The sequence below is a fragment of the Pleurodeles waltl genome, chromosome 10, assembly GCF_031143425.1.
Source record: "Pleurodeles waltl isolate 20211129_DDA chromosome 10, aPleWal1.hap1.20221129, whole genome shotgun sequence".
In the NCBI taxonomy this organism is placed as follows: Eukaryota; Metazoa; Chordata; class Amphibia; order Caudata; family Salamandridae; genus Pleurodeles; species Pleurodeles waltl.
Window position 1 is genome coordinate 178,674,797 of NC_090449.1, and position 26,220 is coordinate 178,701,016.

Genomic DNA, 26,220 nt, shown 5'->3' on the forward strand with positions numbered 1-26,220 from the left:
CCACTCTTTGTACTGGTGTTCTTGAGTCTTTATTCTGTGAGAATTCCATTCAAAGAACCTCTTTAACTTCAGATGTCTAACACATTTACAGAGATCAATCCTTGACCTACAAATGTCCCCTACGCTAGCTAGACAGAAACACAATCCCTTACTTAAAAGTGAAATCATATCCGGTGAAAGAATCTTTTCTGATAAGTTGACTACATTTCCCACCTGTTCTGGGGTTGTCCCTAATCTTTCTTGTCCCTCGATCTTGTCTTCATACCTCCTCTCTCCCTGGGAGCCTCCTCCTCTTTTACCCCTCTGGGCTTTCCTACACAGTCTCCTCTTTGTTCTGTTCCCAATTTCCCTGTTTGATTCTCAAAATTTCCTGTAAGAAAGTACTTCTGTTTGTAGATACATTTTTATACAATGTCCCTTCCCCTCCATCCGTGTCACTGTCACTAGACGGAGGAACACTCAGAGAGGTTGAGTCAGAACAGACTGATGCAGTCTATTGGCTTGTGTGGTATGCCCCCGGAACAAATGGTCCTATTTCTTCCAAATGTGGCGCTAAAAAAGTATAAATATGGGCCTATGTCACTTGATCCAAGCTTGTCTGGTTGATGAAGGGTGATACCCTGAATCCGGTCCCAGAATGCTGGTTTCTGGTCCTGGAAGGACTTGGCCAGGCCATTCAGGCTGGACTGTTCCCATGGGGAACGGGGTCAAGACTGATTTGCATATGGCTAGGTCCAAACTGGGGTGGCATGATGAGCGAAAGAATTGATGGATTAAACCCAGATCTGTGACTCGGATTGAATGTTTGATTGGTTCCGCATTCCATCTGTCATTTGTGTCTGTTTGCTTTTGTCACCTTAAGTGTGCCAGGCATGCCCAGACGTGAGTCCTGTGCTCACTATGTTACTGGATTTAAGCTAACATGGATGATGAAGGGTGATACCCTGAAACTGGTACAAGGATGCTTGTTTCCGGTCCAGGGAGGACCTGGCCTGCAAGTTCGGGCTGGGCTGTTTCCATGGGGAACAGGGTCAAGACTGATTTGCATATGGCTGAGTCCAAACTAGGGTGGCATGGTGAGCAAAAGAATTGATGGATTAAACCCAGATCTGTGACTGAGGGTAAATGTTTGATTGGTTCCTCATTCAGTCCATCACTTTTGTCTGTTCACATCAAAATAGAGGAAGCGGGTGTGCTCCCTTTCTGAAGTCGGCTCCAGTGACTTGTCATCTTTGAGGTCATGGGCCTCAGGTAAGTCAAGGAAGTCCCCCAAAAAATCCAAGCATCGGTCTTCACTGTCCCGCCACTCTCACTACTTGGTGTCATGCAACACCCCTAGCATTTCTAAGCTGCTGAGTTGTTCCACTCCTGAGGAATCGATTTTGATGCTGCAGGCCTCGAAACATCTACTTGCCCACTCACTCTGGTGAGTCAGATTTTATCAGTTTGACCTACTGTCCCTGTCTGGCAAGCTAGCATAGAACAGGTGTTCTGTTCATTCACAAAGTGAATGAGCCTTTAAATCTTGTTTTTATCTTGTCACATTTGCTGTGTGTTCAAAGACAGAAATAAACTGTCAGGCTATTTCTTCTGACAGATCACTGCTTATTTCTTCCTGGAGAGTGGTGTTTACTTTTGTTTCTCTGACTGCTTAGAGGATTTTGTAAAGTGAAATTTCTAACAGTCATGCTGGGCACACAACATTTAAACAACTTGTAAATAAATGCTACAAAAGTTTCAAAATATATTTTAGTAGTTAGAAAACACTTTTTTGTAATTCTTGAGTGAGATGGAAACAAAGTCAAAACAAGCAGAATAATTTACTTGGTAATGTACAAATGATAAATATTGACTGAAATCTGATTTTCGCACATTTTGTTTGTATTAACAAAAATGCATAGTAGCAGGAAAGTTTGTGGCCATTTCCTTAGAAAATGTCTGTTTGTAAATGAGAAAGTCTTTAATTGTGAACCGAGAAACATTCCGGCCCTGATGACAATTCTATTAGTGAACTAAGAGGCAAGTCAGGTTTCATGTGCACCATATCTGTGGGCTAGAGTTTTATTTACATGGAGCAAATGTTCAGTCTATTAAATCAAATAAAAGAGTTTTTGTTCCTCACACATGCTGAATTCACATATTTGGTGGTATTCTTGTATGAGGTAATGAAGAAAGAGGTGGCTAGGTGAAATAAAATATTTGCCTAGGATGACACAATCTGAGATGGGTTTATAGGTCAAGTGTGTTACAGTAAGATCTGGTAGATTATTCAAGTCACTGGATATGCAGGTCTGGCAACATTTTTCTGATTGTTCTGAGGCCTGTGCTAGTCCTGCGTTGGTCCCACTTCGAATGGACAGGGGGGCAACAGCAACCCCATCAGCTAAACCTGTGCACGGACAATATTTTGCCATATTGTGCCCCACATTACCAATTAGCCAATCTTGATTAGGACGCCAACGAACAATATGATGAAGGCAATATCTGAAATGACCTCCAGGATGCCAGTAGACACCTCACCAGACATTGGCCTCTCCTCATGTAATCCTGTCATTGCTAATGAGTAGTCTGCATTCTTCACCACTGTGATTCGAACTGATGCTGAGGCACTTGCCCCCATCATACCAACCCAGGAGGACAAAACTACCCTTCTAACAGAAGTCCTTAACCCTGCACGAACTATTCATAAGCCGCTGTTCCTCTTTACCAAGGACTTACCTGACATGCTAGTGGGCACCATGTCTAAACCAGGATCTTTACCTCTGGTCAATAAGCAGGTGGTGAGGTAACACAGACCATCTCCTGGTGATCCAGACTTCCTCTAAGAGCATCCCACCCCAGGAGCTTTGTTGTCCAAAACAATGAGCAGCTGGAACCCCTATGCATTCCCTACCACTCCACCTGTTAAGGGAATTGAAAAGAATGGAGACATTCACCACATTATTTTTTCAGCTGCTAGTCTCACTCTCTGCATTACAGTTCAAAGTGGCAGGTGTCTTACCAATGGTCTCAGAGGTTGTCTGTCAAACCTTACTGAAGCTGATTTTAGATGGGAGTGATGCAACAATATACTCTCTGAAGTATGGTTTAGACACTACTGACTGTTTGGGTAGGGCAGTTGGCACCACCAGCCTGGTGCCAAGGTGCCACGCCTGGATTTGCTCCTCTGGATTTTCCACAGATGTCCAGCTACCCCTTAGAGACACACCCTGTGTCAGTTCTAGATTGTTTGGAGCGGAAGTGGACTCTGGTCTGGAGACATTTAAAGAAAGCAAGACCACTGGCTACTCTCTGGGCTGAGTATCCCCAGGTCAGCAGTTCCCCTAGCACCAGTGCCCAGTTTGAAGCTATGGTGTGGGCTACCTGCACACACAATATCCACCTCAGCAGCAACAGGTCTCCCCCTCATTTCGAGGTCAAGTCTGAGGATCGGGCTAACAGTGTTCAGGCTCCCAGGTTCAACTAGCTACCCAAAGCCCAGCCTCTAAATCTGCAACCACCACAAAACCACTGTAACTTGTCCTCAGCGGCGCTTGAAAATCCATTTAGAGATTTCATCACCTCCCACCTCTCCTGCTTGAGGAGCAACACATCTGCTCAATGGGTTCTCCTGGCTGTGCAAAATGGATACTCAATACACCTTCTGTCCTACCCCACAGACATTCCACCCACACAACACCTCCTGGAGAGACGCTTGTCCATACTCCTTGGAGAAGTTCACGCTCTCTTGAACAAGGGAAAATACAGAGGGTTCCAACATCAGAAATTCGAACTGGTTGTCACTTTCTGGTGCCAAAAGAGGACTTAGGCCTTCCTGTACCATAGAGCAAACTTCTTCCTCCAGAAGGACAAGTTCAAAATGCTCACACTGGCTGAAAACCTGGATTCAGGAGACTGCATGTGACCTTAGATTGTAGGATGCATATTTTCAAATTCCCATCCTGCAGTCCCACAGAGTTTATCTTCAATTTGATGTACAGCAAAAGCACTTTCAGTTCACCATGGTCCCTTTTGGCATTACCAGTTACCAGTGTTCTTCGGGTTTTTACAAAGTTGATGGTTTGGGATACCAGTCTTCCCATATCTCAACAAATGGCTGCTTAAACCACATCCAGACAATGGCCAACCTGTTGACATTGTGGGGACTTTCTATCAAAGTGCCGAAGTCACACTAGACTCTTTCACAGCAGCTTCCCTTCATCTGAGCCATACTGGACATGGTGCTTTTCTGAGCCATCCCTCCAACATGCCCAAGACATTTGGGATGTTATTCTGATGTTTTAACCTGCAGCATAGGTCTCAGTGAAGTAGTCACTGAGGCTTCATAGCCTGAATCGTTCGACCAATGTTGCTGCCCTGTGCTGCATGAGATAAGAGACGGGGGTACAGCGCCATATATACAGAAGCATTGATCTTCTACTCTTTTCCCTAGTGCTGACACGCAATCAGGCTGCCTATCACCACACGCACACACCCTTGCATCATAGTGCAATGGTGTCTACATGATGTCTCACATAGGTTTTCTACTGTAAGAGAAATCTTCCAGTACAAAATACTACATCAGACAAACTATAAAACTCTTCCCACTTTAGATGCATGCTGTACAGTGTACATGCAAAGTCAGAAATGTTTGCAGAAGTTAAAAAAATTCTCCTTTTTCGTACCAGATTCAAAGTGGTGGTGTTTTTTGGCACAAAGTCATGTCTACAAATATTATTGGATAGGACTTTGCGTCAAAAACCATGGCTGATTGATTGGAATATCCATGATATGCCACTTTACACACAGCAGTGCTAGTGCTACTTTGTATTTTTTTAGGGCTACTTTCCAGTACAAACAAAGAAAGTGATTCCCACATAAATACTTTCACTGGTTTGTTTTACTCTTGTGATGCAAATCAATGCAAAATGTTGGTAAATCTGCTACTCAGTCTCACACAGAAAAATAAGAAGACACTATGGGGGTCATTCTGACCCTGGCGGTAATTACCGCCATGGCGGAGGTTGGCGGTAGCACCGCCAACAGGCTGGCGGTGCTCCGCCGGGCATTCTGACCGCGGCGGTACAGCCGCGGGCAGAAGCGGAAAGCCGGCGGTGTACCGCCGACTTTCCGCTGCCCATGGGAATCCGCCATGGCGGCGCAGCTTGCTGCGCCTCCATGGGGATTCTGACAGCCCATACCGCCATCCTGTTCCTGGCGGTTCACCCGCCAGGAACAGGATGGCGGTATGGGGTGTCGAGGGGCCCCCGTAAGAGGGCCCCACAAAGAATTTCAGTGTCTGCTTTGCAGACACTGAAATTCGCGACGGGTGCAACTGCACCCGTCGCACCTTCCCACTCCGCCGGCTCCATTCTGAGCCGGCTTCCTCGTGGGAAGGGTGTTTCCCGCTGGGCTGGCGGGCGGACTTTCAGTAGGAAAGCCAGAATGACCGCCGCGGTCTTTTTTTTTATGCAGACGCGACACAAAACCCTTTTTGGAATTTAGGCCCGTATTTATACTTTTTTTAGCGCCGCTTTTTGACGCAAAACTGCGCAAACCTACAAAATACAATGGTATTTTGCAAGTTTGCGCCGTTTTTGCGTCAAAAAACGACGCAAATGCGGCGCTAAAAAAGTATAAATACGGGCCTTAGTACTTTGCATATCTTGCACTATTTTATGTCATGAAGGCATGGGTGTTCCTGAGCATCCATCCATGGATTTTGATGCAACCCACATCTACAAAGACTTGTAGACATGGATTATGCACCAAAATCCAGCGCCTGCCTGAGGCTGGCATACAAAGAAATAATATATTTATTTCTCCTCATGTGTGCTGCATTCTGAAGTACTCATACTAAGAGTAAATAACCTCAAAGGATAGTTTTTGTGCTGGAAGATACCCCTTCCTGCACAAAGACCATCCTGACCACAACTCAGACATCCTCGTTCTATGGCGCAAGGATACAACTTAAGAGTATCATTTACAATATAGGCTCATCCCATTGTAACAGAAATACTATTAGGAAATTATAGTAGATAGTGAGCCCCTCTTTAAACAGTAATATATAGGGACTAAATCAGAATGGAAATGTTAAGTTTGTTTTCTACTTAAAGTTTTTTTTCCTTGTGCAATGTTCTTATTTTAAGGACTTTTTGGATTGTTCATAAAATAATCACAGGATTAAGCATGGAAGTCTACACAAGTAGCAGATTGTATGTGTTCAATGCACTGCCCTTTATTTACTCCTGCAGATTTTTAGAAAGGTAAAACTGCAGGAGTGAAAGGGACAAATGTGTACATTACCAGAGCTAGCTTTTTTTGCTTTTGCCTCCATCAGTCAAAATATTTCTCCTGTTGTAGAAATAACCTTTTCTACAACAGTGGACTGGCCTAGCAGGATACTGGAGCATATTTCATGAAACTGTGGGATGCTTGCCTTCAGGCTGCTCCCTCACCTTTGGTGAAATCTGAAGGTGAATTTATGATTCACCAGTTTCAAAGTTTGATGCTTCTCTGGGGTTGAACCTCTCCTATACCCCAGTGGAAGGTCAGATGGGGAAAGTACACCCAGAAATATATTGCAGTACCACACAAGTGTCCCTTCGGGGATGCGTTTAAAACCTATTTCATTTCGTTAAAATAACTTATCTTCCAATTACTTATACAAAAGCCAAATATGTAGTCAGAATACAAGTATTTCAATTATTTTTTTCAAACGTCAGTGTTTCACATCATGAAGCAGTAAGAATCTATACAATAAGACAAGACGGGGCTTAATACAAACAGAAACATAACCAATCAAAAGAAAGCATGGCAAACCAAATCCAGGTATGACCTATCGGTGTGGATTACAAACAGTAAATTAACCCAAGGGTAGTCAATGAGGACATCAACACACAAGAACAGAACATTACATTTTAGTAAGACGTGCCCCGATCCCACAAAATAAAGGAGGGGTGGGACCGCTAGGTCATGAGTCAGTTTTCCTATAATTTCCTTAACTGGCAGCCTGATTTGTCTGTGATTTTTCTTGAAGTATTTCGATCCACAGATCAAGTATTGGTTGCCTACGAATGTCATGTGCGTCCTCCCTAGGCAGGGCTTCCTCCTCTTCCCATGCTCCCAGCCTGCATCCACCTGTAGCTTTCTAGTAAACAGCAACAAGCAATTTAGGTATCGTCAATGCTAAGTCGATGAATCTATTACCTACTTTTCTGGTTGAGGTCTGGGGGAAGTAGGCACACCTCAAGGTTGCGTGTCACTTCTCTGCTAAGCTCTGGCAAGCCAATTGCATCTTTTAACCAGTATATTTGAAAAATTGGCGTTTAAATTGCTCTGCTCTACCTCATTTGCTTTTCAAAATTATAGTTGGGACAGGATAATATAGCAATACTGATACTAGCTGTTCATGGTTATCTGCAAAACCTCTACCCTAGCTCCAAATCCATAACTCATATAGCGGGAATCTGACAAAATTTCTTTTAAGGCTCCTACAGTGCTGGGGTTTTAGTTTTATATCTCAACCTTACCCCTTCTTAACTAGAATTGACGAAAATTACATTTCTTCAGCAAGCTTCTAAGCTGTGAAAATTTAAAGGTTTTGGCAAACTCACAAAACTTTGCTTGCAGAATAACTGTCTTGGAAAAGCTACTTTGATTTGAGAAGTGTTCCACTAAAATCAGATTTTGCTGAATGGCTTTCCCACAATGGCCCAAATTTGTGAAGAACAACAGCTTTACCCAGGATAAGCTGTGCACCTTCACACACTCTTAACTCTAACTTGTGTTTTTTTCACAAATGAAAGATTCAATCATACATGGGTGTCCACTGCCTCAATAGTTTAGGGAGAATGATCAGGTAAGATGGAATTCTTGTGATAGTGGTAGCTCAAGCAAATTGGATGTGAAAGGTAACAGAACAAATTGCCCTGCTTAGGGAGTGATGAAACCTTAGAACAATCAGTAAAGCTTTCAATCTTAACATTCACTTAGGTTTGCAGTGGTGAAGCATTGAGGCCAAGGTACAAGGTCCTAAGGGTAATTTTATTGGCAACTGGAATCAAACACAAAGACTTAAAGTACAGTGAAACAGATGTTCTCCTACTGAGAACCAGCATACGTTTAGCTGCTAAATAAATAGCATTCATGTAGATCAGACAAAAATGAAATCAACACTTGGATTACTTACAAATGAAATGCAAGCAGAAGAGGCATAATCTCTCATACCTACGACTATGTCAATGCCACTCTGTTGACTTGTGGCACCAAGGTAAGGGATGCATTAAAAATGCACCCTTGGTTATGGAAAGTCACGTGGAACAGCAATACACCAAAGGATTTTGACCCCGACTATACAGTTATTTACATCTCAAACACCAGGACTTTGGCACTGTCCGCATTTAACTTGAAAGCCTTTATCGACCATCCAGGTAGCAATGGAAGACATTAGTAGCAGATTAATGACAGTCCATTTTAGGATCATTTGAGTATCATCCTCGACTCAAATTAACTGATAATCCTGGCAAGTGTGGCTACATACTTACAGGAAAAAGGGCTAAAGGTGATCTTGAAAGAACCCCGTTTTTAATAGTATGGAACTCTAAAATGTACAGGCCAGAGAACACACCTGTGTGAGCCCATCTTTCCAGGATGGATCTCAGCCAGGCTAATACAATAACTCCAATTCCCTTAGCCTAGAGAAAAATTGCCAAGATGGAACAGATGAAGACTTCTGTCTTTTTTTAACTTTTTCTGAAAGTCAAAAATCAAATCCAGATTGTGATTTTTTTTTTTTTATTACAATACGGTGGCCAAATCTACTACTTAAAATGACAGATATAAAAAATGAAACAGTAAGTCGCAAATCAAACCAACTGAATGCCAAACCTGGTGTACGGCTGTCCATGGGTTCAAAAGATATAGGGAAATCAAACATAATTTCAGTGAAAGCTGCCCTGAACCACACAGTGATATTAAATATATTACATGGTCAAGACTTTTTGTCGAATCTTTGCAATTGTTTCAAAGCTTCTACTTCACAGAAAGGAGGTTTAACTCTGTATTATTTCTCATAATTCTCAGTGCTGATTACATATGCAACATATTTAGCTTCGGTAAACAAATAAAAAAAATAAACATAGCATTTTAACTTTCTTTTCAGTGCTCGTAAAAATGCTTTCACAATGACAGTACTGCTTTTAGGCCATTAATCAGCAAATCTGAAAAGCTCACCCTTGCAAGCTCATCCTGCTTGCATATACCAATGAATCCTGTGCAGTATGTGAAAATAAACATTGTAATCCCAAACCACTATGAACAAAAAGTTACACACTACATTGCACGTTATTTTATTTCTTTATATAAGTGTTGTTAAACTTACACTATAATGCCAATGTACTACAAAAGAAAAGCCAATTTTAGAAAGTGTATTTTTAATTCCTTGCAATGCTCTTTGCACTTAAAATGTGTTTAATAATAATATGTATTGCTGCATAAAACATATTTTATCTTCAGTTTCAGGCAAACAATGAATTTTAAAGACTGATGCTCAGATGCTACAAATCTTTCTAAAGAGTACTAAAATCAAGTAATAAACTCTGTAATATAAAAAACACATGATGAAGAACGTGTAATATGGTACAACATTACTTTCTTGGGGTCCAGGTGACATTTATAAACCACTCAACCTTCAATCTTGTGGTTTGTAAAAGTAAGTCACTGGAACCCCTTGATGGCAGTATAGGCCCCTATGGCATGGTTACCTGGTATGATCGATCGATCGATCTATCTATCTATCTATCTATCTATCTATCTATCTATCTATCTATCTATCTATCTATTCATCTGTCTATCTATTGATAACTCACACCCTCACCATGCACAGTGTTGTCACCAATAATGTAATTTCAGATGTCGTTAGGGGTTATCAATAAAGTCATAGAAAATGTCATGAATTATGTTATATGTGAGGTCATATGAAATGCATGGTGAGAGCTGAAGTTTTAGTTCCTTCAGTTAAATATAACTAGTGAATTGCAGTGGTTTTTAGAGTTCAAAATGTTACGTTTTAACTGGCATTTTTATCTAACAATAAAATGACTTTAAACTTTGTTTTTTTTAGAAAATGTCTAACGTTTTAATGTAAAGAAAGATATTATAATACCTAACTACAATGTCACTTTCTTTGGTTTCAATGAAATTCTAGATTGACATAAAGGCCCTCATTATGACATTGGCTGTAAATGCTGCATACCGCCATGCTGACTGCCGCCAACATACTGGGACCGTGGCGGTATACTGCTACGCATATTATGACCCACACATAGAAATCCGCCACTATACAGACACACTTTCTGCATGCCATCACATACTCCTACCCCTACCCTCACCCCCATCACTCCACTACCTCACATATACCCCACCATCACAACCCACCCATCCCAATACCAAGCCCTGCATGCTACACCAATGCATGGACACCCATCACCACAGCATGCACACTAGTGACAATCTTTTAGCCAACCAAATCACAACTCACACAAGCCAGAGCTGCCTTGGTAATAACAACCATAGAGGGGAACATACCCATGCACAAGATGTCACACGCAGAAACAATAACACTTCATTTACAGCCCCACAGTACCCCCACACACCGTCACCGGAAAGGACGTGCCAGCCACACCCAGTCCCCCCCAGAAGAGGCCCACAGTGAAGACAGCAGCCCTGCACGCCTGGATCAGGATGACCAACCTGGCCCATCAGGGACCTCTGGACAGTTGGTGACCAGCCACATTACTAAACCACCACACAGCCTCCTCCCTGGGGAAACACCACCACAGCACCCACCCAGCGGGCCCATCCCTCTGTCCCCAGGACACGTCAATCAGCAGTGTGTCCACCAATACAGGGACCCCAGGCAACCCCACAAACACAGGACAATCAGGGACCTGGGGTCAGTAGCAGAGGGCACATGGTCTAGTGGACAGAGGCACAGGACAACAGGGAAGCTGGGAGGACTGTTGTGCGATAGGGGGAGGACAGGCCCAGGGAACCAACTCTCCACGAGGCACTCACCAACATCCTGGGAGCATACCACCATTCCCAGAAGACCATGGGCCAGATACTGGCCAAGCTGCAGGAGACCCAGCGGCTGCAGGAGGGACAGTACCAGAGTATCAGGGAGGACCTGAGAGACATCCACACCACCCTGGCCACCATTGCAGGGGTGCTGGCAGACATGGTTAACACCATGAGGGAGGCAGTGGCACACCAATGGGCCCCTGACACTAGCCACACCGATGAACAGCCCTCCACCTCCGCTGACGCTAGTGGACAGGAAGCCCCGCCACTGGAACAAAAAGGACCACCGGCACCCCACCCCCTGCAGAAGGAGAACCACCACGCAAAAGGTCCCTGCAATCCAGGCAGAAGCCAGAGAACATTGCCAAGGCCCGCCAGGAAATAAGGTTCCCCTGAATGTCACCCTTGTGTCCTACTCTGTCACCCTGTCCACCTTGAACTGCCATTTCTCCACTTCCTATGTCCCCTTGGACAATGCACCTGTGATAAAAATAGAGTGGGCTCTACCCTGGACATTCCTCCACCATCAACCCAGCCCATTGCAATAACCCCTACACTTATTATCACAGAAATAAACACCCTTGGAACTAATGCAAGTATGGAGTCTGTTAATTGTTTGAAATATGTAATAGTTTAACAATCTGTAAACATTGCAATTCAAATGTACAGTTACATATACATAGGTATGACCTGTAGTGGGCAGCAGTAAACACACCAGAAGCCATGGTGGGGCACAGGTATCTGAAAATAGAGATGCCAAAGGGTACAGTAAGTGGTCATACAATTCTGAAATTCAGGCTGCAATGCACAGTGACCAACACAAAACTGCAATGGAAGGTGAAGTTACAGTGTCTTACCTATGTGTCACTGGAAGTACTGTTGAATTATAGTAGTTCTGTTGTTCACATCCTCTTCCTCTGCCTCCTCTTCGTCACTGTCCACAGGCTCCACCGCTGCCACACGACCACCTCCAGCCTCATCCTCCTGCAGAAAAGGCACCTTGCATCTCAAGGCCAGCTTGTGCAACATGCAACGATGATCTGGCACACCTTCTTGGGTGAGTAGTACAGGGATCCACCTGTCAGATGGAGGCACCGGAATCTGGCCTTCAGGAGGCCAAAGGTGCGCTCAATGATCCTCCTTGTTCGCCCATGTGCCTCATTGTAACGTTCCTCCTCACTTGTCCTGGCATTCCTCACTGGGGTCAGTGGCCATGAAAGGTTGGGGTAACCAGGGTCACCTGCAAATATCGAGGGATGCCTGTTAACCAGACACTAACCCTTAGGGCCAACCCCACACCCATATATCTACATCAACTGGGTGGGGACCATGGGCTCACCTATAAGCCATACCCTGTGCCTCTGGAGTTGAGGTATCACATATTGGATGCTGCTATTCCTCAGGATAAAGGCATCATGCACAGAGCCAGGATACTTTGCATTGACATGGGAGATGTACTGGTCTGCCAAACACATCAAATGCACATTCAGAGAGTGAAAGCTCTTTCGATTTCTGAACACCTGTTAATTTCTCCATGGTGGGACAAAGGCAATATGTGTACCATCAATAGCACTAATGATGTTGGGGATATGTCCCATTGCATAGAATTCAGCCTTCACTGTGGCCAAATTATCCACCTGGGGAATACGATGTAGCTGCGCATGTGTTTCATCAGGGCAGACAAAACTCTGGTCAGCACATTTGAGAACATAGGTTGTGACATCCCTGATGCCATTGCCACTGTCGCTTGGAAGGAACCACTTGCCAAAAAATGGAGCACTGACAGGACATAAACTAGAGGGGGGATACCTGTGGGATTGCGGATAGCGGAAATCAGGTCTGGCTCCAATTGGGCACACAGCTCTTGGGTTGTGGCCCTATCACGTCTGTAGGTTAGGATAATATGGCTGTTCTCCATTGTCGTCAGGTCCACCAGGGGTCTGTACACGGGGGTATGTCTTCATCTCCTATTCATCCTCAGCGGTTGAACTCTAGGGTGAAAAACGGTGAGCAAATGGTCATATTTAAACATATACTCAGATTGATATTCTTTTTTTTTTCTTTTACAGAAACAGTATGTGAACATGTAGATCCGTTGATGTGCCTGTGTCGGCTGTGACGCAGTTAGGTGCCATGGCCTGTGTCCCCTGAAATGTCAGCCGCCTGACCTGTGAGAGGGACAAGTGGAAATTAGGTAATTTCGCTGTCGATGACCGCCGTGCAACACCGCATTGGTTATCATTCGGGCCTACGGGTTCCAGGAGCCAATGGTGATGTACGCCGGTGGTGACTGTATGCACCGCAGCGGACGTGACGCCCATTTTCTACGGTGTTACCAGGGTGGGGGATGTGGGCTGTGGGTACCGCTAGTCCCGGGCAAACATGGCAGGGTAGGTTCCATGATGGGCAAGCTCAGATGCACTCCAACCCCAATAATGTTAGTGGGCATCTCCTACTGGGCAGGGTCTTGTGGGTTTCAGGTGTGCAGCTAATGGCATTAGGCATTGTACCCCATGGGCTGGTGACTAGCGTTGTAACTGGTAGTGCATGGCCAAGTGCATAGGGCTGTTCCCTGTAAGTTGTTTACGCTAACGGTAGTGTTGTTGCTGGCACTGACCAAGTGTGTCCTCTGTCTCTTCCCCACCCTTTTTGTTTTGTCACCCTGTCCTTGTGTGCATCAGCATCATCTGGCGGAGAAGCAGACGCACCGGCAATGGAGGGAGCTGCATCCCACATGGGCCTGGAGGCCGAATCCACTGATGGTGAGGGCACCAGTGAGATGGAGGGTGAGGGGAGCACCACGACAGAGACAGGAGGAGACAGTACTAACAGCGACTCCTCCTCCGATGGAAGCTCCCTGGTGGTGGCGGACACCTCTGTGGCCACCCCAACTACAGGCACAGCCACCACCCCCCATACCAGCACTTTCCTCCCAGCAGCCCCTTAGCGTGTTTCCTGTGCCCGCTCACCCAGGAGGGTGGGCATCTCCTTCGCCCCAGGCACCTCAGGCCCTGCCCCAGTCAGCCCTGCTGCCCTCAGTGAGGAGGCTATTGACCTCCTTTGATCCCTCTCTGTTGGGCAGTCAACCATACTGAATGCCATCCAGGGTCTAGCAGGGCATTTGCAACAAACAAATGCATACCTGGAGGGCATTCAGTCTGGTGTGGCGGCTCAACAGAGAGCATTCCAGGCTCTGGCCAACCCACTGATGGCAGCCATTGTCCCTGTCTCCAGCCTCCCCCCTCCAACTTCCTCTACCTAGTCCCAATCCCCTCAACCCCAGCCTATCCCAAGCACACCTTCAGACCTGCATGCACCCACATCAACACACAGAAGTGGCTCAGGCAAACACAAGTACCACACTTCATTCCACAGGTCTCACACAAGCACCATCCAGAAGCAAACACACCATCATCCACTGTCCCTCTCCTCCTCGTCATCCACCTCCCTCCCAGTAGCGTCTCCACTCACACCTGCATGCACTACATCCTCATCCACTACCTCCATCACCAGCACACCTATCACAACACGCCCCTCACTGGCAGTCACCACCCCCACATCCATGCACACATCCCCTGTGTCCTCTCCCTCTGTGTCTGTGACCCCTCCTCCCAAGGTACACAAACCCAAGCACTCAGACACCCAACAGCCACCCACTTCACGACAGCATCCAGCCCATGCACCTGCACCCAAACACAGCGGACAGACACCTCCTACAACCACTCCCTCTTCCTCCACTCCCAAACCTTCACCCTCTTCCCACCCCAGTGTCCCTAAGAAGCTTTTCCTCGCCACCCTTGACCTAATCCCTGCCCCTCCCCTCCCGTCCTTCACTTCGGGCCAGGGTGGCCAGAACCCAGCCCAGCACCTGAGCCACCCAGTCCGCGGCCACTGTGGTTTCTGCAGCTACTGCAGGTGTGAGAGGCTCCAAGGAGGCACCCGTCAGCAGAGCGAGTGTGCATGCACCACCTGCCAAGGACAGAAAGGGCACCCACCTAGGAAGGGCAAGAATGGGACACCAGCCTGAAAGGGGAAGGAGACACCACCAGCCAGCAAGGGGAAGAAGGCACCACCAGCCAGCAAGGGGAAGGAGGCACCACCAGCCAGCAAGGGCAGGAAGGGAACACCAGCTGGCAGAAACTAGGAGGCACCACCATCTGCCAAGGGCAGGAAGGGGCACACAACACCAGCCATGGCACTTCAGCTGTCCAAGGCTGCAGAGGAAGGGCTGGAGCCTCCCCCCACCACCGACAGCACCGCCACCTGCACCGCCAGCAGCACCACCACTGCCAGCAGCAGCAGCCCCAGTGGGTAGCCGTCCGAAAGTTGCATGGGAAGGGCTGGAGCCTCCCCCCACCACTGACAGCACTGCCACCTGCACCACTGCCAGCACTGCCACCTGCACCGCCAGCAGCACCGCCACCTGCACCGCCAGCAGCACCACTGCCAGCAGCAGCAGCCCCAGTGGGCAGCCGTCCGAGGCTGCAGGGGAAGGGCTGGAGCCTCCCCCACCACTGACAGCACCGCTACCTGCACCGCAACTGCCATCCACTGAGCAGCTGTCACCGCCGGCGAGCGGTGTGTAGTCGTGACTACATGGGCTGCAGTGCGTCCTGGCCCCTGCAACACCTGGAGGTGTGACACCCAGGTGTGGCCTTGCACCATCCAGGATGAAGCACACTGGGCACAAAGCCCCCTCCAGCACAATGGAAGAAGGCATCCACTCACCCCCTCCATGGCAGGATGAAGCACAGTGGGCGCAAGGCCCCCTCCAGAACTAATGGAGAAGCCATCCACTAGAGAGACTGTAGCTTTGCACTCCCTAGGACCAAGCAGTGGGCAACCCACCCACTAGAGAGACTGTGGCTTTGCACTCCCCAGGAACAAGCAGTGGGCAAACCACCCACTAGAGAGACTGTGGCTTTGCACTCTCCAGGACCAAGCAGTGGGCAAACCACCCACTAGAGAGACTGTGGATTTGCACTCCCCAGGAACAAGCAGTGGGCAACCCACCCACTAGAGAGACTGTGGCTTTGCACTCCCCAGGACCAAGCAGTGGGCAACCCACAGACTAGAGAGACTGTGGCTTTGCACTTCCCAAGACCAGGCAGCGGGCAACCCACCCACCAGAGAGACTGTGGCTTTGCACTCCCCAGGACATCGCAATGGGCATGTAGCCCCCTCCAGGAGCAATGCCCCCCCATTCCCCATCCTCCTGAGGTGCCTGTGTGTTTTCAACCTGATGCCCCTGCAGTGTTCTCTCCGTATTGAGGCAGGAGTCAAGTATGTGTTATGGCCCCGTGGGCCACGGACATTTTGGAGTGGGCATTGTCCCTCCTATTGTATATATTGTACATACTGTTTATTGCTTTAAGGACGTATTTATCTAAAATTGTACTATTACACTCATTTTAATCGATTCCTTTTGTCCTTGCGTTATTCCTGCGGATTAAAGGGTGTATATGCAATATTGTTGCATCTGTTTGTATGTTTGTGTGCATGGTGTTGGGGGTGAGGGTGTGGGTGGGGGTGTTGCGTGTTTGTGTGTCACTCTCTTTTTCCTCCACCCCACCCTTGTGTGCTAGGTGCAGTACTCACTGTGGTCGTCTTTGCCGCCGTTCGTGTTCCTGGTGCATGAGAAGGTACACCAGCATAGGAAAAATGTGCAGCTCGGGCTCCATGGCGTTGTGGTTCTTCTTTGAGTGTCGAGAGGTCAGTTGTTTCCCTTCTGTGTACTGTTTCCACCGTGCTTTTGATGGCGTTGGTACTGCCCCGGAAAAGGTGGCGGATTGGCCTCTCATAATGCAGTGGGCGGTACATTGTCTTTCCCCTGGCTGTTGGCGGTTACCGCTGCTGTGCTTGTTGCTACAGCCGTGGGGGTCAGAGTGTTAAAGTGGCTGTCTGTGTTGGTGGTTTCCGCCATAGTCATAATTCCTTTTTTTTTACCGCCGCCAGCCTGTTGGCGGTATTACCGCCACTTTATCACCGACCACCAGGGTTGTAATGAAGGCCAAAGTAATATTTTATTGCCACACCTTACTATGCCAATCCAGAACAGGACTTTTGGCAGTACGTTCTGTGGGATTGGGTGCAGGGTCTGGCCTTTGGCCAACCTATGCACACACCACCCCATGGGTGCCCAAATCCCCACAGGTGCCCCACCACACCGCTGCTGGCCAACCATCATAGTCAAGCAATGCCCGAGCTTTCCACTATATTTTTTTGTGGTGCCACGTTACTGAGGAGAATTTTCCTGGGGGCCATGAGGGGAGTACAGGCAGTACCGCTGTGAAAAAAAAATGTTTCACCCAAGGCGGGACCGCCCAACAAGGCACAGGCAGTCAGGGTACCATGCCCTGCCTGCCTATATCTTATTTGCATTTATGTCCTACGACATGGGGATCCAGTCCACAAGTCATAAAATGGCAGCTGCAACATTTTCTTCAGGTTGTGGCCTACCAATCAGATCATGTGTTTTGAGCTGAGGTATAGCTGTACTCCATGTTAGTGCTGCAAATGTACCATGTAGCACTATATATATACATTTTCAGCTTCAATTTCTCAAAAACTACCGAACAGATTTACACCAAATTAAAAAAAGCACACTTTGTGGACAAAGATTTAGCTTATTACCACATTTGGTTTAATTCTGTTCACCCATTTTGGCTGTAGTGCTATTCGGAACCCCCCATAAAAGACTGCAAGGAGAAAATGTGTTTTTAGAACCCCCTTTTTCTCTGCCATCCGTTTGACCGATGGCCTGAAACTTTCCAGGAAGGAGGTGGCTTAACCTTTTTTGTGGAGAGTTTTGTGAAATGCCACCAAAGTTATTAGCAAACCAAAAAATGAATTTCCAATGTAAACCAAGTCCTAACTATAACTATATATAGTGGTAACAGGCACTCTGTGATCACACACATACCCAACCCCCCTTCTCCCCCCACCTTCTTGGTGTGGCAGTGTGCTTCTGTGAGGGCTGATGCCCCACTGAAAATAGGGATCAGGAAACCCGTTCAACTTAAAATACAATTCTCCATTTGTTTAATGAAGAAACTCCCTCAAGTTTTATGTTTTTTATTTAATTTACCAATGTCACCCAAAAATACAAACAATAAAACCAGTTCTTCAATAAAAGTGTGGAAAACTGCATGCATAACCACTGACTAATGAGAGTCTATCCCTGATAAAATTCACATCTCAAGTCTACTGTCTTTTCTCTTTCTTTCCATACTTTCTCTTTACAAGCCTCACACTTTAATTTTTGTCGCCATATTCACTTTTGGCAGTTAGCTTAAATGATTTAGCACTTAAAATTATCTTCTTTGCTAGAAAATGCTTTACAAATATTTAGATAAATGTTCTACCTATATTACACATGTGGTGCCACAGATTGTGAGAGTAGGCAGTTTATAGATAAAATGTACTTAACGCTATTATCTTGGGCCTTATTAGATGGATCTCCACAACACTCGCAAAAAAGAATCTGTGCATCTTAGTGTGGTGCTGGAAAGTTTAATGTAGATTAAAGACAAAAGTCATATTGGTTCCATTTCGTCAGCAGGATTTTTCGCTGAATTATCAATATGAGTCCTATTTTTTCTAGCCCTCGAGGCATTTTTTCAGGAATGTCGAGTTTAATATAAAAATGTCTCGTGTTTAAGGTTAATTGCTATTACTCAACAAATTAAGAGGAAGATTTAAGAGCACCTAGCGCCTCCTTGGGCCACATTCGCATCATTTCTTTGCGCTAATGTGGCCCAACGAGGCCAAAATCACTGCGCCATATTTACAAAGTGGCACAATGCACGTATTGCTCCACTTAGTAACCCTTTGAGCCACAGTAAGCCTGTGCCATCTAAGAGATTTCTTTGTGTCATTTTTTCACACTTTTAGTGCCTGCCCAGAGAGGGCGTTAAAAGGAGGCACACCATTGCTTACAATGGGCCTTAATGGGCTTTTCAGGATTAGCATCAACATCTTTTACGTTAACCCTGCAAAGCTCCGACATAGCATTAAAAATGTTGACACTAGTTCCCTAACTACCGTCATGCAGCACCGTATCTTAGATACATGGCACACATGGTGGCGTTAGGGGGGCACCAAGGGATGCAAGAAAAGTGGTGGAAGAGACACAGCATACCCATTAACATTCCATTACCTTACTCCATGTATTATTCCTTTTTTTTGCTCAACTGTACTCTTTCCACACATTTGTTTAATTTAATTACATTAAAGGAGGACCCAAAACGAGGTCCTAGACATTATCTTTTTTACCTAATCCCTATATTTAATGTATATACTCACCTCTTCTGTTGCTCGGAATCCTGGCCTAAAATCCTTTCCTATATCCTTCCCTTTTGTTTCAACATTGTTGTTTCAGCAAGTTTACCGCCCCAAGATTTTTGAGTCCTGTGGCAAATGAGAAACACATCACAGCAGTAAGTTACATTTCCCATTCAAAATCCTTTATGACATTTTTCACTTCAGTACAGCAAAAACTGCTGTACAGCATGAATACTAAGCAAGATAAAACCTAACCCTCCTGCCTCATTTAGGGGCATGTTTATGAGCTCCAGTGGCGGTAGGAGCATGTTTATGACCCCCTACTGCTACCGGAGCACCACTTTTCTTGACGCTCCGGTGGCGCTGTGCCTTGTAAACATGGACCCTTCACGATCAGCCCTTTGCATAGAAGGGGCGTGCAATGGGTGTTGCTGAGGGTGTACCACAACAACACTCATTGCATTTTGACGCTGCCCCGGATTTATGTATTTTCGTAAACCTGAGGCAGCGCCAAAATATAACGTCACCCCAGGGGTGGCGTTAGCAAGGCGCAACGAGGAGGAATACTTTTATTCCATCTCATTATTTGCTTTTTCTATGTGTGCTGCATTCTGCAGCACGCATAGAAAGGGAAAATGCCAGAAATGATTGTTTATGTGCAGGAAGGTGTCACTTCTTGCACATAAACAATCATTTGAAAATGACGCTATGGCACTTTTGTGAGTTCTGCATTTTGCAGCACACACAGAAGTGCCAAATCGACATTAGTGATTGTTTATGTGCAGGAAGGGACACCTTCCCGCACATAAACCATCACACCTCTCAAGGCAGACATCCTTGCACAATGGTGCAAGGATGCCTGTGTTGGCAGCTAAATTTAGCGCCAGTGCAGGGGACAACACAGAAGTGCGCTGTATTCAATTCAATACGACGCATCCCTGCATTGTGAAAATAACAGTGTGCAGCGCTGCCAATTTTGGCTCAGCACCACGCTCCATCAACAGGGAAGATTTATGGAAAGTAGCGCTGCACTGAGTGCAGCTCCACTTGCCCTGCACCCCTTAGTGCCCCCCTACCGCCACCATGTGTGCGCTGTATTTAAAATCCAGTGCAGGGAAGGGGGCAATAGTATCATGTTTCATGTTGCTATTGATGTACTGTGCAGGTGTAGTGCCAAAAATATTGGCAGTACTCCTGGAGAGTACATAGGGGCCCATTATAAATAATGGAAGCCCCCTTTTAACGCATGCTCTGAGCACTTTAAAGTGCAGTACAAAATCCCTTAGATTTCCTTGCTACCATTTTTTCACCCCCCCATGGGGGAACACTCTCTTCGCATACATTATGTCTGTCGCAGCCATAATGTAGCACAAAGGGTTACAAAGTGCATGCATTGAGCTACTTTGTAAATATGGCGCTAGGATTTTGGCCTTGTGGGCCACATTAGCGTATAAAAATTACACTAATGTGGCGCAAGGTGGCGCTAGGAGCTTATAAATATGCCTCAACATATCTAGATATTATAAAAATTAGGGGTCATATTTAAGAGCCCCTAGCACCTCCTTGCGCCACATTAGCATCATTTTTTCTGACGCTAATGTGGCCAATGAGACCTAAATCCTAGCGCAATATTTACAAAGTAGTGCAATGCTTGCATTACACCACTTTGTAAGCTTATGCGCTACATTATGCCTGCACCAGGCATAATGTATTCAAAAGGGGGGTTTCCGCGTTGGGGGGGCCGAAAAAATGGCGCAAGGAAATCTAAGAGAGTTCCTTGCGTCATTTTTTTCATCACTTTTAACGCCTGTTCAGAGCAGGCGTTGAAAGGGGGCACATCATTGTTTACAATGGGCCCATATGTACTCTCCAGGAGTAGTGCCAAAATGTTGGCACTTCTGCAGAGTACATCAATAGCGTCATACAAAATAACGCTATTGCCCCCTACCCTGCGCCATGGTGTGCAATATTTTAAATGGTGGTAGTAGGAGGGCATTAAACCACAAAAGGAAAGGGGTGCTGCACTTTGTGCAGCACCACCTTTCTTAAATATGCCCCTATGTTTGTAAACTAAGAAACTGATTGAATGGGGCTCTTTTTCAGCCAATGTGTTATTTTGTGGTTCAAGACCCACCTCAACCACCTCATACAATCTTGTTGAATAAATAATGTGCCAAGATTAGGTGAAGCCTATGTGAGCATTCTCCAAATTTAGACGGGAAAACGATCATTCTTAGAGCCATGTCCTGTCCACGGAAAGCTCTGAAAGGGATGCTGGGCACAGGACATGACCTATGACTATACCATTTGTGCATAATGCCGTAAGTGGCCGTAAGCGATGTCAGTAGATACACGGGGCAGAGGTACAAGCAAAAATAAGTATCACTGAAAATTATTCATTTGGTGATATTATGCGTGTGCACTAATATGAACAACCCAACTATCATTACTAAAAACAGACACTTTACATTTTTGAAAATTACTCCAATTGAGGGGATTACTGTGATTCGGAATTATGGTTAGCTACAAATCACAGCAATCCGCATCCAAGACACCAGAAATGACATCACAAATTACATCACCTACGGCATTGCTGGTGACATCACATATGTCAACAAAGGTAGTCATCAACTATGCATGCTCCCCGTGATTATGAAGGAGGGGGAGTCTGAAACTCTACTGAACACATATTCTCATAGACAAGGCACTGAGGCTAAAGCCATCAACACCACTGACAGCAACTAGGTTCCCTCACATAGAGTGTACAGAAAGTAAAAGCTACATGTGTACTAAAAAGATATCCTCCCAGAGACTGCATGAAGATTAAAGTCCTGCTGTTGGCAACCAGATGTCCTCATTCTGATTACAAGGGGAGCAGAAGTTGTTTTAGTTCAACATACGGGTAATAACAATTCACATGCATGAGATGCAGTTTCAACAAGACATTTCCACTGTCAGCAATCAATGAGCTGTCCTTATAGAGACCAGTTAGAGAAACAGGGGTTCTGCGGTCTCACCTGCATGTTACGGAGAGTTGATGTAGCTGAAATCAGGAGGCACCACTGGCAGAAAAAATACTTGAAGCGAAGAAAGTCTGCTGCACTTGTACTCACAAGTGACAGAAACACTTACAGACATTAAAATCTACTTCAAGCCTGAAGCACCACTATTACAATCTAGATGTACTTGAGTTACTTGAATAAGGTATACAGACAAGAAAAGCTGCTCCAGTTTTAGTCGCATGAAAAAGGTAACATCTATGGCATTAAATATTGTTGAAAGATTGCGGTGTAACAGTCAACATCCGGAAGTTCCTGGAGAAATACTTACGACTTTCACAATTCCTTAAAAAGAACCTGGCTGCCCATCCCTGGCTCGCTCTCTACCTGTGAGCTATCTCACTTCATGAGTTTGCTGCAGGAGGGTGGTTTCCGGCTTATATGGATTCATACTGGAAGGTATATTCGACAAACCCACCGAATCAATGCTGCTGTTTATGTAGCAGGATCATTTCATCACTGTGTACTCCAAGGAGGAACAGCCCGTCCAGGATAAACACCTGCCTCAAGTTCAGCTGTTTTTAAAATCTGTTGTGAATGGCGATGATGCTTGGCCCATCTCTGAAGGAGAGGCATCAGTACCTCCTATCTCTGGTGAAGAAGCAAACATCTGGACTGCAACATTATACATGTTGTTGGATCCTGTCCAACAGTAACTCATGTTCAGGGCTGAATCTGTGCTCTGCGTGAAATCGGTGTGGCTATAACCTCACTCACTGACTTAGTGCTTCTCCATGGCACCTCACCATCCCGCGGATACTACCGCACTGGTACGAGTGGCTCTCCATGGCCCTGGCAGTGGTTTAGATGTGTTTTCAGTGGAAGGGTGTCTCCCCAACCAATGCATGGTCAATAGATAAGGAGACTGTTGACAATGACCACTCACAAGAGTCTGATTTACAAACTTTAAAAATTAGCTACCTTTTATTGACAAGATCAGGGGTCACTTCATGACAACAACCAGGACCACCACCCTACTACGTCAAACTCAAATTCTACCCTTCAGTTTTGATCCCCTATTTTTACAATTCTATACTTTTCTACCCTAACCAATCTTGAACTCAATTAAACCTCTGCTTTCTGCTCTTGATTTGCCCACAAAAGGAATGTTCCTTTTTCTCTCACCCACCTTTTCCCAGTGAGTGTAGACCATCATCTGCATTTGTAATCCAAGGCCACTGGGATTATGCGATTCTGTGGCAGCTGCGTTTTCCAACTCAAAAAATGGGTTTGTAATTTAAAAAAAGGAATTTTTGCAGTTGCGAATCCATTGATTTTGCAAATTACAGAGTTTACATTTGCAAACCTACCTTGCGTGCGTAAATTTAATTACCACATTTCCTAAACCTTGAGGGCTTATCCTAAAATCCTGTGTTACGGTCTTCTATCCTAAAAATTCTTCATCAATGTTACTGTCCTTATTTGCCTAAAGTTCACCCTTTACACTAAATGCCACCCCTCCAAAAATTCCCCTACAGACTCTCCAACCTCCTTGTGGAACATGGTTTTCAAGCACTTCTTAGAAGAACATTAATTTGCAATTAGATTTGTCCAAGACATGAGTAAGTGCGCAGATGTGGATCTAAACAAAAAAACTGTTCTTTCTGAAGTACTTCATACACCAGTTTTGCTATTTCTAAACCCATTACATCCCATTTTTTTGCACTTTTTTGTGCAAACCAGGCCCGAGGGTATTAGAGTGCTTTGCATAAAAAAAACTTTGCGTTACAGTTTCACTTTCTTAACAAAACATTTTTTCAGCATAGGGAGATTAAATTATTTGACCATATTCCCAGGATGTTGACCCAAAGCTGGGATTCGAACCTGGTCAGCAATGTTCTAAAGGCAGTGGTTATAGCCATGGTGCTCCGCCTCCTCCTCAATTTATTATTTCTTTTACACTACTCAGTTAATTAACCTCAGCTGGACAAACAAATGAATTGGCTATGCATGGGGGTATTTTAATTCATGAAATGCAGGTCCACAAACACCCATAACAGCATCAAGTGAATAAATCCTAGAACCTTCTAGGTGGTTTATATCTTTGACACCCAATACTGCACACCCACATACTCAACAAACATGCCACAATGCACTAACCACCAATGATGGCCATTTTCTTCAGAGGTGGGATAAACTTAGAGTCCATAAGAGCCCATTCTGCCCTACCACACAGAGAACGCTACTGTATCTGATGCCAGTGTTTACATACATTGACTCATTATATCCAAGACACAGATTCCGTTTGGGTCTTAAGGAAGTCATATGTTGATAATACATGTATCTGCTATTTTATGAGATGTAATATTACAATATATCAAGAATACAAGGTTGCTGTATAACAAACAAATAATATCCAAGAACCATAATTATTTTCAACTGTTCAACTTCCCCACGTGGACTTGCAAATTTGAGAGTGCTGCCCTCTTACTGCTATTTAGTGCAGTGCTATTTAGTTTGGTTCTCCCAGTAATGGTGGGTCACTCAACAGTTTCAGTAGCCTCCAAAGCAGAAAGGTACGTGGGGTTTAGCAACCAGTACGTGCACGGTCAATACCCGGGCACTGCCTACACGTTAATGGATGTGCATTCTTTAATACAAAGCTCCTGGATCCTTTTGCAATAGTAGTAACCTCAGAAGGATGAAAGGATGAATTTGCAGTGCATGCCAGTATTTCCATGCATAAGCGGGTGTCACATAAACACACAGGCCAGCCACAAGTGCTCAACTCACTGAACCATCTTCCTGGATTTAAAACCTGCATCCGTTAAATAATTTCTCACAGCCATAAGCACACTGTAGCCAAGGGAGTGAAGGAATGGAGAGAAAGGCGGGCAAACAAATGTGCCACTCCTATGACACTAAAATACATTGACAATTCCGCACACAATCCTTACTCTAATTACAATAAATGTTTGATGGAACAGTGTCACTCTTTTTTCATAGTGGTTGTCAGTTAGCACTTGTCCACGTTTCTTTTTTTAGCAGTGGGTCAAACTTTATATTATTTCATATGAGATTTTGTACCAGAGACGTTTTAAGGCATGGGCAAAGTGGGCAACTGCCCAGTGCCACAACCTATAATGTTGCCCACTCCGAAACTGATTTTTATATTATACATGTGTCTAATTCTCTCTTACCCTTTCTCTTCTCTGCCTTAATGTATCTCTGACTTCCTCTCTACCCAGGCCATTTTTAAGATTTTTGGGGCCCTGGGAAAAACGTATTTCAGCTGTTGGGAGACCCGTTTCTGAAAGTTTAAGCTATAAATCACTTTTGTTTGCCATTTTACAAGCATAAATTCATACAAAATCAGTAATAAAATTCAAAGTTTATCTGTCAGTGGGCCTCAAAATATGTCTTGCTTTGGCCCTAAAATCCTTAAGTTGAACAGCTACAGTATGATTTTTCAAAACAAACTTTCCATTGAAGTTCTTGAGTTTGGACGGTAGGATCAGGGAAGTAAGTCTTTTTTTTTTTTACTGAAAATGAAGGTAAAATAGGGGTCCTGTCCCTCAAAAAGGTCACCCTAGAGAATAGGGCTTCAAACTGTGGGGGGTCATCCTGGAGGGGGCTGAATTCATCTCAGGGGGAGTGCCAGGTTCTGGACAACAGGAACATTTTCTATGCCCATAATGTACCATGGCTAACGCATGTTGTACACAGAAAACTGAGTGACTGCGAGCCATTATGTAATGGGGCATCAGTAATGTTTTTGTCATTCCATGTCCTATATGCGCCAATGCGAGATTTGTTGCAAGTAACCATTAAGGGCTCTTACACTCTGGACAATTGTACACTTTTAGATTGACGGACT

General features: G+C 45.2%; 1 protein-coding gene across 2 annotated transcripts in view; it reads right to left on the bottom strand.

Moving 5' to 3' along the window:
- The window catches only part of BHLHA15 (basic helix-loop-helix family member a15), a 107,426-nt gene that overhangs the window by 80,329 nt on the left and 877 nt on the right, over positions 1-26,220 (bottom strand). The window contains exon 2 of one of the 2 annotated variants that reach the window (XM_069210140.1): positions 19,366-19,470. The exons of the other annotated variant lie outside the window; for it this stretch is intronic. The gene's annotated coding sequence lies outside the window, so the exon portion shown is untranslated. The remainder of the gene's footprint in view (positions 1-19,365; positions 19,471-26,220) is intronic. 2 annotated transcript variants of the gene reach the window in all.